Here is a 13,055-nt window from a genome sequence, read left to right on the forward strand (position 1 = left end):
TACATTTCATTCAGAAAATGCTGCAGCCTACATTTTTGCCTCTATAAATTCCATCATTCCTATCTCTAGATTTTTAGGATTTTTTTGACGATTAATTATTGTTTTATTTAATCACAAAAGGATACAGAGTAACTTTCTCAACAAAACCTGCTGAGTAAAGCCCCTGTACCACTGTACGAGGTAATTCAAGAGTTTTCCCCTGATTCGAACTCGGAGAATGTCCGTAGCGGGTCCGTAGGAGTGCGTGAATGTCTCGTAGCGGCTCGTAATGCTAACAGTAGGAACTCGGCACATCCCGTAAACTTGTGACCTTTTTTCATCCCTGTAAAAAATGTCCACGAGTGAAAAAATACTCGTGATTTTAAAAATGGTTACTTTTTACTCGTACGAGCCGCTACGAGTCATCCACGAACTCCTATGGACCCGCTACGGACATTCTCCGAGTTCGAATCAGGGGAAAACTCAGGAGAACTCTTGAATTACCTCGTACAGTGGGACAGGGGCTTAACTCCAGCACCTTATGACCTTTTGTGTAGTAACCAGCATCTGCAGTTCCCTGTTTTTATGTTTTATTTAACTGCTGGTTGATTAAAGCATAGTGACCCCAGTCTTTAAGGAGCCTCGGGTCTAAGTTTATTTTTGTTACGTCTTCTGAGTTATAGTGAAAAGCTTTGTTTTGCATGCTATCTAATCAGATCAAATATACCATTAGTGAATACAATCAAGTCTCAGGCTGGCATGGTTCAGATCAGTTTAGTTTATTGTCACGTGTGCCGAGGTACAGTGAAAGGTTTTTGTTGCGTGCTATCCAGTCAGCGGAAAGACAATACATGATTACAATCGAGCCATTTACAGTGTACAGATACATGATAAGGGAATAACGTTTGGTGCAAGGTAAAGGCAGCCGAGCCTGATCAAAGATAGTCCGTGGGTAACCAATGAGGTAGATAGCAGTTCAGCACTGCTCTCTAGTTGTGGATGGATGATTCAGTTACTTGATAACAGCTGGGAAGAAATGGTCCCTGAATGTGGAGGTGTGCGTTTTCAAGCTTCTATACCTTTTGTCTGATGGGAGAGGGGAGAAGAGGGAGTGGCCAGGGTGCGACACTTCCTTGATTATGCTGCTGGCCTTGCCGAGGCAGTGTGAGTTATGGAAGGGAGGTTGGTTTGTGTGATGGTCTGAGCTGCATCCACAATTCGCTGCAATTTCTTGCAGTGTTGGATGGAGCTGTTCCCAAACCAAGCCGGCCCACTATGGTGTACACCCACGACTGTGCATTCAATTTTCAAAGTTGCAGATGACAACTTTGAAAATTGAATGCACAGTCGTGGGTGTACAAAGAGTAAAGAAGGGGGGTGAGAATGCAGCATAGTGACGCGACGGTAGAATTGTGTCTTATAGCACCAGAGACATGGGTTCGATCCTGACTACAGGTGCTGTCTATACGGAGTTTGTACATTCTTCCTGTGACCGCATGCGTTTTCTCCGGGTGCTGCGGTTTCTTCCCATATCCCAAAGACTTGTGGGTTTGGATGTTAATCGGCTTCTGTAAATTACCCCTAGTATGCAGGATAGTGCTAATGTACGGGCTGATTGCTGGTCATTGCTGACTCGGTGGCCGAAAGGCCTGTTTCCACACTGTATCTCTAAACTAAAGTAAACTTACAAAATCAAACTCAAGTACAAAGTGCACCAGTTCCATGGGCAAAGTCCAATGTCCGCAATGGGGTAGAGGTGAATTAGACAGTACCCTAGCTTATGGAAGGAAGGAGGGGAGTGTGAGGTGAATTGATCGAGGGATGGAAAAGGTCATGGTGTTAAACAGATTTATTATACACAATCAAGAGTTCCAACTTTTTAGGGGCGACACGGTGGTGCAGCGGGTAGAGTTGCTGTCTTACAGCACTTGCAGCGCCGGAGTCCCAGGTTTGATCCCGACTACGGGTGCTGTCTGTACGAAGTTTGTATGTTCACTCCGTGACATGTGTGGGTTTTCTCTGAGGTCTTTGGTTTCTTCCCACATTTCAAAGACGCACAAGTATGTAGGTAAATTGGTAAATGTAAAAACTCCCAATATCCGTAGGATAGTGTTAATATGCAGGGATTGCGGGTCGGAGAGCACCAAATGGACCGAAGGGCCAGTTTCCGCGCTATATCTCTAAACTAAACTGTAAATACTCCCTCCCTCCACATCTTTTCTGTTCATAGAGGTATCCTGTCAACAGAGAGAGCCCTTGGGTGCAAAGATAGACAGTTCACTTGAAATCTTGATGCAAGTGCATGCAAAGCTCTGCTGCTTTACGCTGCCATAATTAATAATAAAACACTGAGCACAACCTTCTATTTCTACCATAAAGATGTGTTGTTCAAGGTTTCCCTCTCCCTTACTCTCAGTCTGAGGAAGGGTCTCAACCCGAATCGTCACCTATTCCTTTTCTCCAGAGATGCTGTCTGACCCGCTGAGTTAATCCAGCTTTTTGTGAATATCTTCTGTTGTTAAATGTTGCTTGTTACCTTTATGGTGAAGTGCAACGTTTAAAGCATCTTTTGAATCTTCAGTGTTTAGCAATGCAAGTGCAATATTTCAATCTATTTCCCAAATTGTTCAGTTCTTTCTGAAAGCTATTTTGGAGACTGCACCATCTTGGAGCGTTTTAATGAACAGTGCTGTCAAGTGCTTGGGCATGAGTTAATGCATGTGGTGTGTCAACATCTGTGCAAGTGTTGGCGGCTAATTAAAGGCTGGAGCTACCAGAAGACCAGGGTTCCCAGTGACAAAGGATGTGAGCTCGATAGATCTGAGAGAAATTCTGAAAAATAGCTGCAATTGTGTCCACCAACCCGCACATCTTTGAATGATAAAAACATCTATATTTACTTTCTTCTTGACGTCTGGAACATGGGAGGCTGGGGGGAGACGTGGTAGAAGTATATATAATATGAGAGACAGAGATAGGGTGGGCGGTCAGAACCATTTACCCCCGGGGTGGAAAATGTCAAAAACAAGAGGGCACAGCTTCAAGGTGAGAGAGGTAGAGTGTAAAGGAGAAGTGCAGGGCATATTTTTTACATAGTGGTGGGTACCAGGAACACGCTTCCTAGAGTGGATATGATAGTGTTTAAGAGGCTTTGAGATAGGCACATGGATAGAACATAGAACAATACGACGCAGAAGATAGTGCAGGACTTCACTGTCACCCACCAGAGATGAAGCTTAATTGAGATCTGATGATAGAATTAAAGACTTTCCCATTTTTTTTTGTACTGCAGATGAGAGAAACTTTTTTTTATTTTAGTTGATTTTTTTTTACTCAAGCTGTTTTTCTATAATTAACTATATTCGGTTAAATTGATGCACAGGCAAACATCTGAGAAGCTTTCCAATATATAATCAACAATGTGCCCTGCCTAGTTGAGTTTGGTTTATTGTCACATAGAATGAGATACAGTGAAAAGCATTTGTTGCGTGCTAACCAGTCAGTTGAAAGATAATCTGTCTGAAGAAGGGTTTCGGCCCGAAACGTTGCCTATTTCCTTTGCTCCATAGATGCTGCTGCACCCGCTGAGTTTCTCCAGCTTTTTTGTGTACCTTCCAGTTGAAAGATAATACCTGATTAAAATCGAGCCACCCACAGTGTACAGATACAGGATAAAGGGAATAATGTTTAGTACAAGATAAAGTCCAGTAAAGTCTGAAGTCCGAATATCTCCAATGAGATAGATAGTAGCTCAGGACTGCTATCTAGTTGTTGGAAGGATGGTCAGGTTGCCTGATAACAGCCTGGAAGAAACTGTCCCTGAATCTGAAGGTGCGTGTTGTCACCTTTCTGTACCTCTTGCATGATGGGAAGGGGGAGAAGAGGGAGTGACCGGGGGTGAGACTCGTCCTTGATTATGCTGGTGGTCTTGCCGAGGCAGCGTGAGGTGTAAATGGAGTCAATGCATACTGCAATAAATAAATCCTCATTATCTCAATCATTGTGTAGCCATTTTTCCTTGGAGTATAGAATATAAAATATTTTCACAATATTTGAAATACTGTAGGGGTTTTGTTTTTCCCTTTACTCCACAAAAGGATTCCCCTAGGTTCTAGACCTCGGAATTATGGTGGGATATGATAAAAGGTTGAATTGACCAGAGTGTGCCGATGAGAGAAAACAGAAACCAAGATGGACTCAAAGCAAGTCTAAAATTTACAGGCTTTATTAAACAATGAGAAATCGAATCTCACCAACACTACACAATGCGTGGCTAAACTTATGCTTTAAACTAAAACTATGGACGAAAACTATCGGGCACGTCGTAAAACTTACTTTAACACAAGTTACTTGCAAGCATACTCCCCCTTGACCTTTCTCCCCTCAACCTCCTATTTCGGGAAATTCACCAGGTCACCAGGATACTCACAGCGAAGTCGATGCAGGCCCACGAGCTGTCCAGCAGAGCAGGAAGAGCAGGAAGAGAGAGAGAGTTCTGGCTTGACTTCGGCTTTTATACCTGAGCTTCCTTTGAAACCCCCAGGTGGTCCTCTGGATAGAAGGGGTTCTTTTGATGTTTCCCAGTTTCGATCTGGCATGAACAATAGGCTTCCGATGATAAGGGGTTTGCTGATGTCATGATCCCTCAGCCTGATCGTTATCATCCCCGATGGTGATTGTGCTTGTGCTGGCCTGTTTACCACCGTCTGCTGAAGCTTGGTTCCTCCCTTTGTGTATCCAAGAGAATCTCGTTATCTCCGTCTCAGCCTTCCCTGTTCACACCGTTGTGTGATGTCCAAGTCCACAGGCCAGACGGGTTTGATTCTTGATGTGTATTGGAGGGGGTTTTTTCCGTTGCAGCCAGCAAATTTGTCTTTTAAGATATCCATGTGCTTATTCAATTTCTTCCATAATTTTGGAGGATTTGCCCAAATAACTTACATGCCCCTACGACACGTCCAGGCTCGCACGGACCGTGTCGATTGACAAAGTTAGTGGGCAATCCTCCAGCCTCAAGAGCTGTAAACACTCCTGGTGAGAAGGTGAAATTATGTACCCCGAAAGCCCCCTTAATCGCTAAACTAGGCCCTCGAAGCACATTAACTTACACTATACACATTTTACTTTACATCAATCCCACAAACCATACAGTACCCTCACGACCATTCCCTGAAAATGCAGGGATTACAACTTATGTACAAAAACTATTGCACTAGAGTACAGACATTTTACAGTGATGGGGTGTCGTTATGGTGACGTCGGGCGGCTCGATTTACCAGCTGTTGTAATTTGGCCATCCTCCTCCGCCTTTTAAATTTGCAATTAATGCATAGCAAATACACCACAATTATCATCTGGCAGATGATCAGAACATGGGACACGATGCGGACCCATGCTGGTACTATGATCCAGGACTCCAGGTCCCACCAACTTGGAGACTTGATCTCTTCGATCTCCCTGGCGATATCCAGAGTCTTTTGTTCCAGGGAGAAGAAGTGTTTGTGCGACAACTCGACCGCCACCAGCAACTCTTTTAATTTTTCATTCACTGGGGGAATATCATACCCAAAATGGGCAACATAGTCAAATAAGTCAGTTACATTTTCTCGTACCGAGAGGTGAACCGAAGAAGGTTCCGGGATGGGTAATATTCGCTGCTGTGCCACATGGACTTCTGCCCTGGGTTTAAAGCAGAAGCTGCTGTGCGGTATCGGGCACCACAGCTGTGATCCGTGCTGATACCGCTGGGCACTTGTGGTGACACAGTACGTCCCACTGCCTATATACGCCACCTGTGGAGGGACATGGTCTGCCGCCATCGCCTCCATGGTGCAGTTTATAGGCTGTGCCCCAACAGTCCTGAACCCACACTGAGGCCTAGCCTCAGCGCCCATGTGCTGGGGACACAGGATTACCTGTGCTCCCCGGCTCCGACAACCCAAAAGGTCAATGCCTGTCACAGCTTGCTCCCTCACTATGACATAGGGCGGGACCTTCCCGTAGCGAATATGCACCCCCCCACGAACAACTCCCACGTTCTCCACTCGGTACAGAGGAGCTGGTCGTGCCGAGGTTCCCATTACCGGGATTCGTACGACCACTCCCATTATGGTGTGATTGGATTTTCCGCAATCCACCGGTACCGGGTAGGCCTCGGAGGCCACACGAAGCTGACAAGGACTCAAAGTGCTGTTATAAGGGTGTAGCGCTGCTAGGTGCTGGTTGCTTATCCAGGAGGGGACCCGACCTTGCCTCAGGTCTTCCAGGTTGCTCCTCCCCTCCCCCAACAACCACGCACCATACAGCCCACACACCTCATTCTGTGCAGCCTGATCGGACGCATTCCGGTCCTCTTTAATCAAAGCGTTTATCGTTTTTGCATGTGTCTCCAATTGTGCTATGATTTCTTTTAGATGTAGAGTCATTGCCACCTCTTCGTGCAGTCCCGATCCTACCACCGCATTTTCCTCCCCCAGAACCTTTCTTAACTGGCCCTTCAACTGATTGATCTGCAAGGCCAGTTCTACGTTGTCCATGCTATTAATAATAGATGTCCCCGTGTTAAATGCTGTAAACCCGTCATTAACCACCCCTCGTCTTTGCCTACCGGACCCCAAAGTGAAATCCCCTCCCCCGCGGTACATCTCTTCTATGTCTATGTCCCCAAAATCCAGGTTGTGGAATTTCTGGAACATGTCTTTTAGCAGGGCCTGATATAATAATTCCGTCTCGCGGGGGCACCATGCGGGTAACCGCACTTCAGTCAAATTTAATACTACTGAGGCCACAGCGTAATGCACTCCCTGGTACAGCACCCTTTTTGTTGGGACAAGTGCTAACCCATTCTCCGGCCCTTTGGTGGTGGATGGACAGTTGTGAGGGTCGATCGGTTGGGCTGTGGGTAGGGGCTTCTTCACCTGAACCAGCAATTCGGTGGCTTTTACTGTCATCCCAGCCCTTGGGGCCACACATGCCTGCCCACTGCGGTCCCAATCTATCCCGTTCCCGGGGTTCTGCCACCACTTGACGAAAGTGATTGATGCCCCTACCGGACACGCCTTGGCAGACCCCCATAGACATAAATAAAGCCCCTGGTCATAGGCCCACCATTTGTCCCAACATACAGTGATCCCTCCCGGTGACCCCGTGATGGTCCGGTAGGTATCATTGTCCAGTCTTTCCCAGTCTGAGGATCGATCCCTCATGTTCAAGCTCAGCTTCCTGAGCCACCACCATCTCCCCAAAGGAACGTCCCCCTTACAGGTTAAACACACCCGCCTGCCCTCAGTCACCCTAACCCGGTCGGTAGCCATCTGTATCTCGGCACAGGGTATGGATGCTTCCCCGTAGGCGAAGCTCCTGTGGCTGGAGAACCTGGTCGAGTTCGACCCCAGCCACCCAGGCCATCTCCCCTCATGGGAGTATCCGGCCTGGCTATCCGCTACCAGGTTTCCTTGCCCAGTAGACACGAGGGGTGCTCTATCCCCTGAGCACCCATATACGATGGACTCCTCCGTGTCCCCGCGACGCGCCACGCACATTCGGAGGCACATCATTGCCATCATCCATACGGCGGGGTTATCCATCTGGAAAACAAAGCAAAACACCTCCTTGCCTCCACAAAGCTATCCGCCTAAAATGGCATTTGGGGTTTTTTTCGTCTGTTATGGTCCACTTTTCCACAGCACATCCCTTCGATCCCGTACTGTCTGTCCCTGTACTCCCCTGTAGCTATACAAAACCTTATATCTAATTACCAAACACTACATCTACTTACACACAAACCAAAGCTATATACAACGCCACCCGTCTCCGGGTGGCCAACTCATAACTGGTCCCCGTCACGCTGGGGCCACCCCTCTGGTGGGCCCTCCCGTGCAGGCCAGAACTCCTCCTGTCGAGGGGCCTGACTGCCCCTCACCTCCCTTTGCACTACGGGGTTTTGAGTTACCCCTACGTTCCCTGTGGAGACTGGGCTCCCTCCAGCCGCACTCCGTAGTGCCCTGTTTCGGCCACTCTCCTTCCCGGCCCTCCTGTGGCCGGCCCCAGCCCTAGGTTTAATTAGGGATGGGGACCACCTTACTGGGGGTTTAGGGACCCTGTCACTCCTACGTCTGACCGGGGGTTCCCACACCAGAGGTGATACCTCCATCTCCTCTGCTTCTGCTAGTTCTGCCTCTCTTAGGCAGTCTACGGTACCTGCCTGCGGAGGGCTGGAGTCAGCCTCCTTCTCCGCTGCTTCCAGTCCTCGCCCTGGAACACAGCCGGCTACTTCAGGCTGACTACCTGTGGACTCACCTGGCTCCCCTACGGTTTCCACATCAACCCGGGTCTGTTCCTGATCCTGTTCTCTGACATGTACCCCTTTCTTACTTTTCCCTGCCCTTGTGGGGTCAAACAATTTACACTGGTTGATGTGGAACCATTTGACTCTACGGGGAAGCTGAATGGCATACACCATGGGACTGGCTTTGTCCACTATGTTGTATGGGCCCGCATACAAGGGTTCAAACACCCCTACCCTAGCATATCTCCTGACCATTACCTGGTCTCCCACTGCCCACTCGCAATGCCTGCGAGGCTCCAGCAGTAGCTTGTTTCTTTGGTGCTGGGCCCCCATGTTTCTGGCTGCCTGCCAGTGAACCTGTCTAAGTTGTTCAAATAGCCTCTTGGCAAACTTGTCCCGGTTCACTTCCCTGAGCTGTCCCTCTGTTAGGGCTGGGACCATAATGTGCATTGGCGTTCTCATGACCCGACCCGTCATAAGCTCATGGGGAGAGTACCCCGTACTCCTGGACTGGCTGGCCCGAATCCCCATAAGGACCAGGGGTAAAACCTCCACCCACCGGTTGGGTGAGTCCCCTGTTTCCTTCCTTATCCTTTCCTTTATTGTCCGGTTCAACCGCTCTACCGGACCTGAGGACTGGGGGTGGTAGGCCACATGCCACTTGGCCTTGATGCCCAGTATTCTAAGGGTGGACTGCATGACCTGTCCCGTGAAATGGCTCCCCTGATCTGACTCCACGAACTGTGGGAGTCCCCACCTGGTGAACACCTCCCTAACCAGGATTTTTGCCGTACCCATAGCGGTGGCTGCTCTGCAAGGGAAGGCCTCTACCCATTTTGAGAACACATCCACAAGGACTAAGCAGTACTTGTAACCCCCTTGAGCGGTTGGAAGGGGTCCGATGTAGTCGATTTGAATCGACTGCCATGGCCCCTCCACCCTCCCGATGTGTCCCATGGAAACCTTCCTTTTCTGGGGGTCTGGGTTGTTTGCTGCGCAAACCAGACAGCTTGCACAAAAGTCGCGAACATCCTCCCTGAGCCCTGGCCACCATCCTGCCATCTCTACTCGCTGCCATGTGGTCTCTGGCCCAGGGTGACCTGCCCCTGGACCCTCATGGGCTAGTTTTAAAAATTCCCTTCTGTACAGGGAAGGCACTACCCACTTATCTCCCTTGAATAACATGCCTTCCTTCACTGACATGTCTTTACCCCCATACGGTCCCTCTGTTTTCTCCTGCCTGCAAATGGCTGCTGAGGCAGCCTTTAAAATAGGGTCTTGTGCCTGGACCGTGGTCAGGTCCGGAGCCAAAACCACTCCCGCACTCTCCTTTTCACGAGGCTGCTCCCTGGCTGCAGCTACCTGTCCTTCCTGATAGGGGTCCCATGCTTTCCCACTCCTGGCTCCTTCCCTGGCCAAGCCATCCGCCCTCTGATTTCCCTTTCCCCGTGGCTCCGTTTTGGAATGGGCCTTCACCTTATGGATATATCTATCCCCGCCCTTCCCTACGGCTGCTACAATCCTCTCTAATAGTGGTTTAGTGGTCAGGGGCTTCCCGTCTGATGAGGTGTACCCTCGGCGGGACCAGATGGCCAAATATTCCGTGCAGGAATTGCATGTGAACATGCTGTCTGAACATATGGTGTATGGAGTGGGGAAACGCTTGGGATGGGTCACCACGTACATTACCGCCGCCAGCTCTGCCTGCTGGGCGCTTAACGTATGTGGGAGTTTAAGAGCTAGGGCTATCTCTGCCTCGGGGTCCCAGATCCCACAGCCCGTGAGCCGTATGCCCTCGGACACGAAACTGGACCCGTCCACGTATATTTCCCTACCCGTGGGATGTAACCCTGCTCTAAGCCCAAAGTCCACCTCCCATACCCCTTCCACCGAGCAATGGTGTGGCTCCCCTGGGTACACCAAATTGGCTGCGAGCTTGGGCTCACATAGCCTCTCAACCCGTAAGGCCATTTGGGAAAGGAGAAGGGTCCAGCGAGTGATCCTCGCACTGCTAACGGTCCCATCCTTAATCCGACCGTCCAGCAGCATCTGGGTTGGGGTATGGTGGGTCAGGAGGGTTATGGGGGACATTCTTATGAAGACCTGTACCTTCTTCACTGCCCAGTATGTGGCTAGCAGGTGCCGCTCACAGTTTGAATAGGACCTTTCTACCTCTGTGAGGACTCTGGAGGAATACACCACTGGCCTTAACTTGCCGTGCCGTTCCTGGAGGAGCACTGCGCTCAGGCCATCGCTGCTTGCGGCTACCTCCAGGAAAAATTCCTCCCTGTAGTCAATGGCTCCCAGAGCTGGGGCCTTTTGCAGGTCCCGCTTCAAATGGACGAATGCCGACTCGCACTGCTCATCCCACTCCCACTCTACCCCTTTGCGTAGCAGCCGGTGCAGAGGTGTTGCGGTCGCGGCATAGTCCTCTATAAAGTCTCGGCAGTAGCCCGTGACTCCCAGAAATGATCTTACCCCCCCCACGTCCATTGGGACTGGGAGTTCCTGCACTGCCTGCCTTCTTGCTGTATCGATACCCCTTTCTCCGGCCCTAAGGGTCAGTCCCAAGAACTTTACCTCTTGTAACCCTATCTGTGCCTTCTTGGGGTTTATTTTTAAACCGCTCTTACAGAGCAGCTTCAGCAGTTCATTTACTAGGGGCCCATGTTCCTCACTGGTGTCTGTGAATAGCAAAATATCGTCCACATACTGGACGATCTTGTGGGGCTCACTAAATTCCTTTAAACATTCCGCCATACATTGGTGGAAAATGCTGGGGCTATTGTGGAACCCTTGGGGAAGACAGTTCCACGTGTACTGCTGCCCCTTGAATGTAAAAGCAAATTTGTACTGGTCTTCCTTCCTGACTGGGATAGACCAGAAACCGTTCGAGATGTCTAGCACCGTAAATACAGATGCAGACGCTGGAATTTCTGCTAATAGGTCTGCTACAGCTGCCACAGTTGGTGCGCAAGCCGGAATATTCTTATTCAGGACCCTATAATCTACCGTGGCCCTCCAGGAATTGTCTGGCTTCCGTACAGGCCAGAGCGGTGAGTTCACGTGGGTGGCTATGGGCCTCAAAACGCTTTGCTTAACCAGTGAACTCAAGGCGACTTCTAAGTCAGCCTCCGCTTCTCGGGGAAAACTATACTGTTTCTGCGGTCGGGACATGGGATCCCCGTCTATCCTGACCTCTGTTCCTGTGACCCTTCCACAGTCGTGCTTGTGAGTAGCGAATGCGGCCAAATTTCGCTTAACATGGCCTCGATACTCTGTCGGGGTCTGCCTCACTAGGACCTCTAGATCGTACCCCTCTCTGGGCTTCACGACACACAGAGCCCCTCTCTCTGATGCCCTCTCGATGACCATTAACTCCTTCTCTCTCTCAGCCCCTTCTCCTGCTATGCCCCACAAACAGTGGTTCCTCAGGTCCACCAGGACCTGGTGGGCCACTATAAAGTCGGCGCCTAGTATCCCCTTTCCCTCCTGCTCCCAACTCATCAGGACGCATTTCCACTGCGCCTGGAGTGCTCCTAATTGAATGGACAAGGGAACAGAGAAAAACCCCGTCTTCTCATTTCCCGTAAAACCGACAAGACTATAGGGTACCCCACTAGATAGAGGGGATGTACGGGGATTGTCCATGTGGACAATAGTACTGGAAGCAACTGTGTCCAGCAGGTAACTCCCGACCACATCCTGGACCTCCATCTTGACCCAGGGTCTCCCACATGGGCCATACTCTAATGGGCATAGGAATGTGGGCTGTTTCGCTGGAAGTCATAAAGGTGCCGGGGGTGCGGATATGGGCGTGCCCTGGCCTGTTGCCATGGCTACCTGTCCGGATCCTCCCGCCTTTGACTGCAAATAGGTAATTAGATCTCTTACATCTATTGTTACCTCCGGGGCTGGGTTGGCCGTTACCGGGGTCCTATCCCCCACTGCTCTACTTGGGTTTCTGCACTCCCTCTTGTAATGCCCGGGCTTCCCACACCCATAGCACACCAGCCTCATCTCGGAAGAGGTCTGGCTGCCTTCCTGTTTCCACTGCCTCCTTTTGGGGGGTGCCGGTACTATTTCGTGCACCTTGCCCTTGAAGGGCTTCTCCTCACTTCTCTCTCCATTGCGGTACGCAAGGGTGAGCTTCCTGATCACCTCCGCCTCGTTAAGGTTTGGGTCAGCTGGGTCGAACCAGTGCTCGGCCCTTGCCCTAACTCGCGGGAGGCAATTCGCCACCAGAGTCTTCAGCCAGTGAGCTGTTCTCCCATCTAAATTCTGCCTATCTAAAGGCATCCCACACGCTCCCTCATACACTGCCCACAGCCTGTCTGCGAACATGTCCGGGGACTCAGCTACCTGCTGCTCCGTCTCCCCCACCCTGGTGAAAGGACTACCCTGATTCAACCCCATGGCCTCCAGAACCGCTGTCTGTGCCGCTACCCATGTTTCAGGTCTTCCCCCTTCCCTGGAGGTCACTGCCTTGCATAGGTATGAATCTAGGGTCATCAGTAGCAGCTTTACCCGTTCTACCTCATCGCAATCGTTTATGTCGGCTGCCTGCTGCACCTCCATAAAATGCAATGACGGGTCTCCTGCCCTGGTTAACTTGGGAACCTGAGCCACCATCCCCCTCAGCACATGTGCCCCATGGGGAATGATGATATCACTCTCTATGGGCCCCCTATCTGCCTGCCCTACCGGGGGACCATATTTCCTTTGCCGTGCCGGGCACATCTGCCCTACTCTGGGCTGTTGCCCCTTTACCCCTGGCTCTCCCACCATG

At 50.2% G+C, this 13,055-nt stretch overlaps 1 protein-coding gene across 1 annotated transcript in view; it reads left to right on the forward strand.

The window, feature by feature from the left end:
- qrsl1 (glutaminyl-tRNA amidotransferase subunit QRSL1) overlaps window positions 1–13,055 on the forward strand; it is a 63,137-nt gene that overhangs the window by 20,022 nt on the left and 30,060 nt on the right. The gene's annotated exons all lie outside the window — the stretch shown is intronic.

Source organism: Amblyraja radiata, chromosome 5, assembly GCF_010909765.2.
Source record: "Amblyraja radiata isolate CabotCenter1 chromosome 5, sAmbRad1.1.pri, whole genome shotgun sequence".
Lineage (NCBI taxonomy): Eukaryota > Metazoa > Chordata > Chondrichthyes > Rajiformes > Rajidae > Amblyraja > Amblyraja radiata.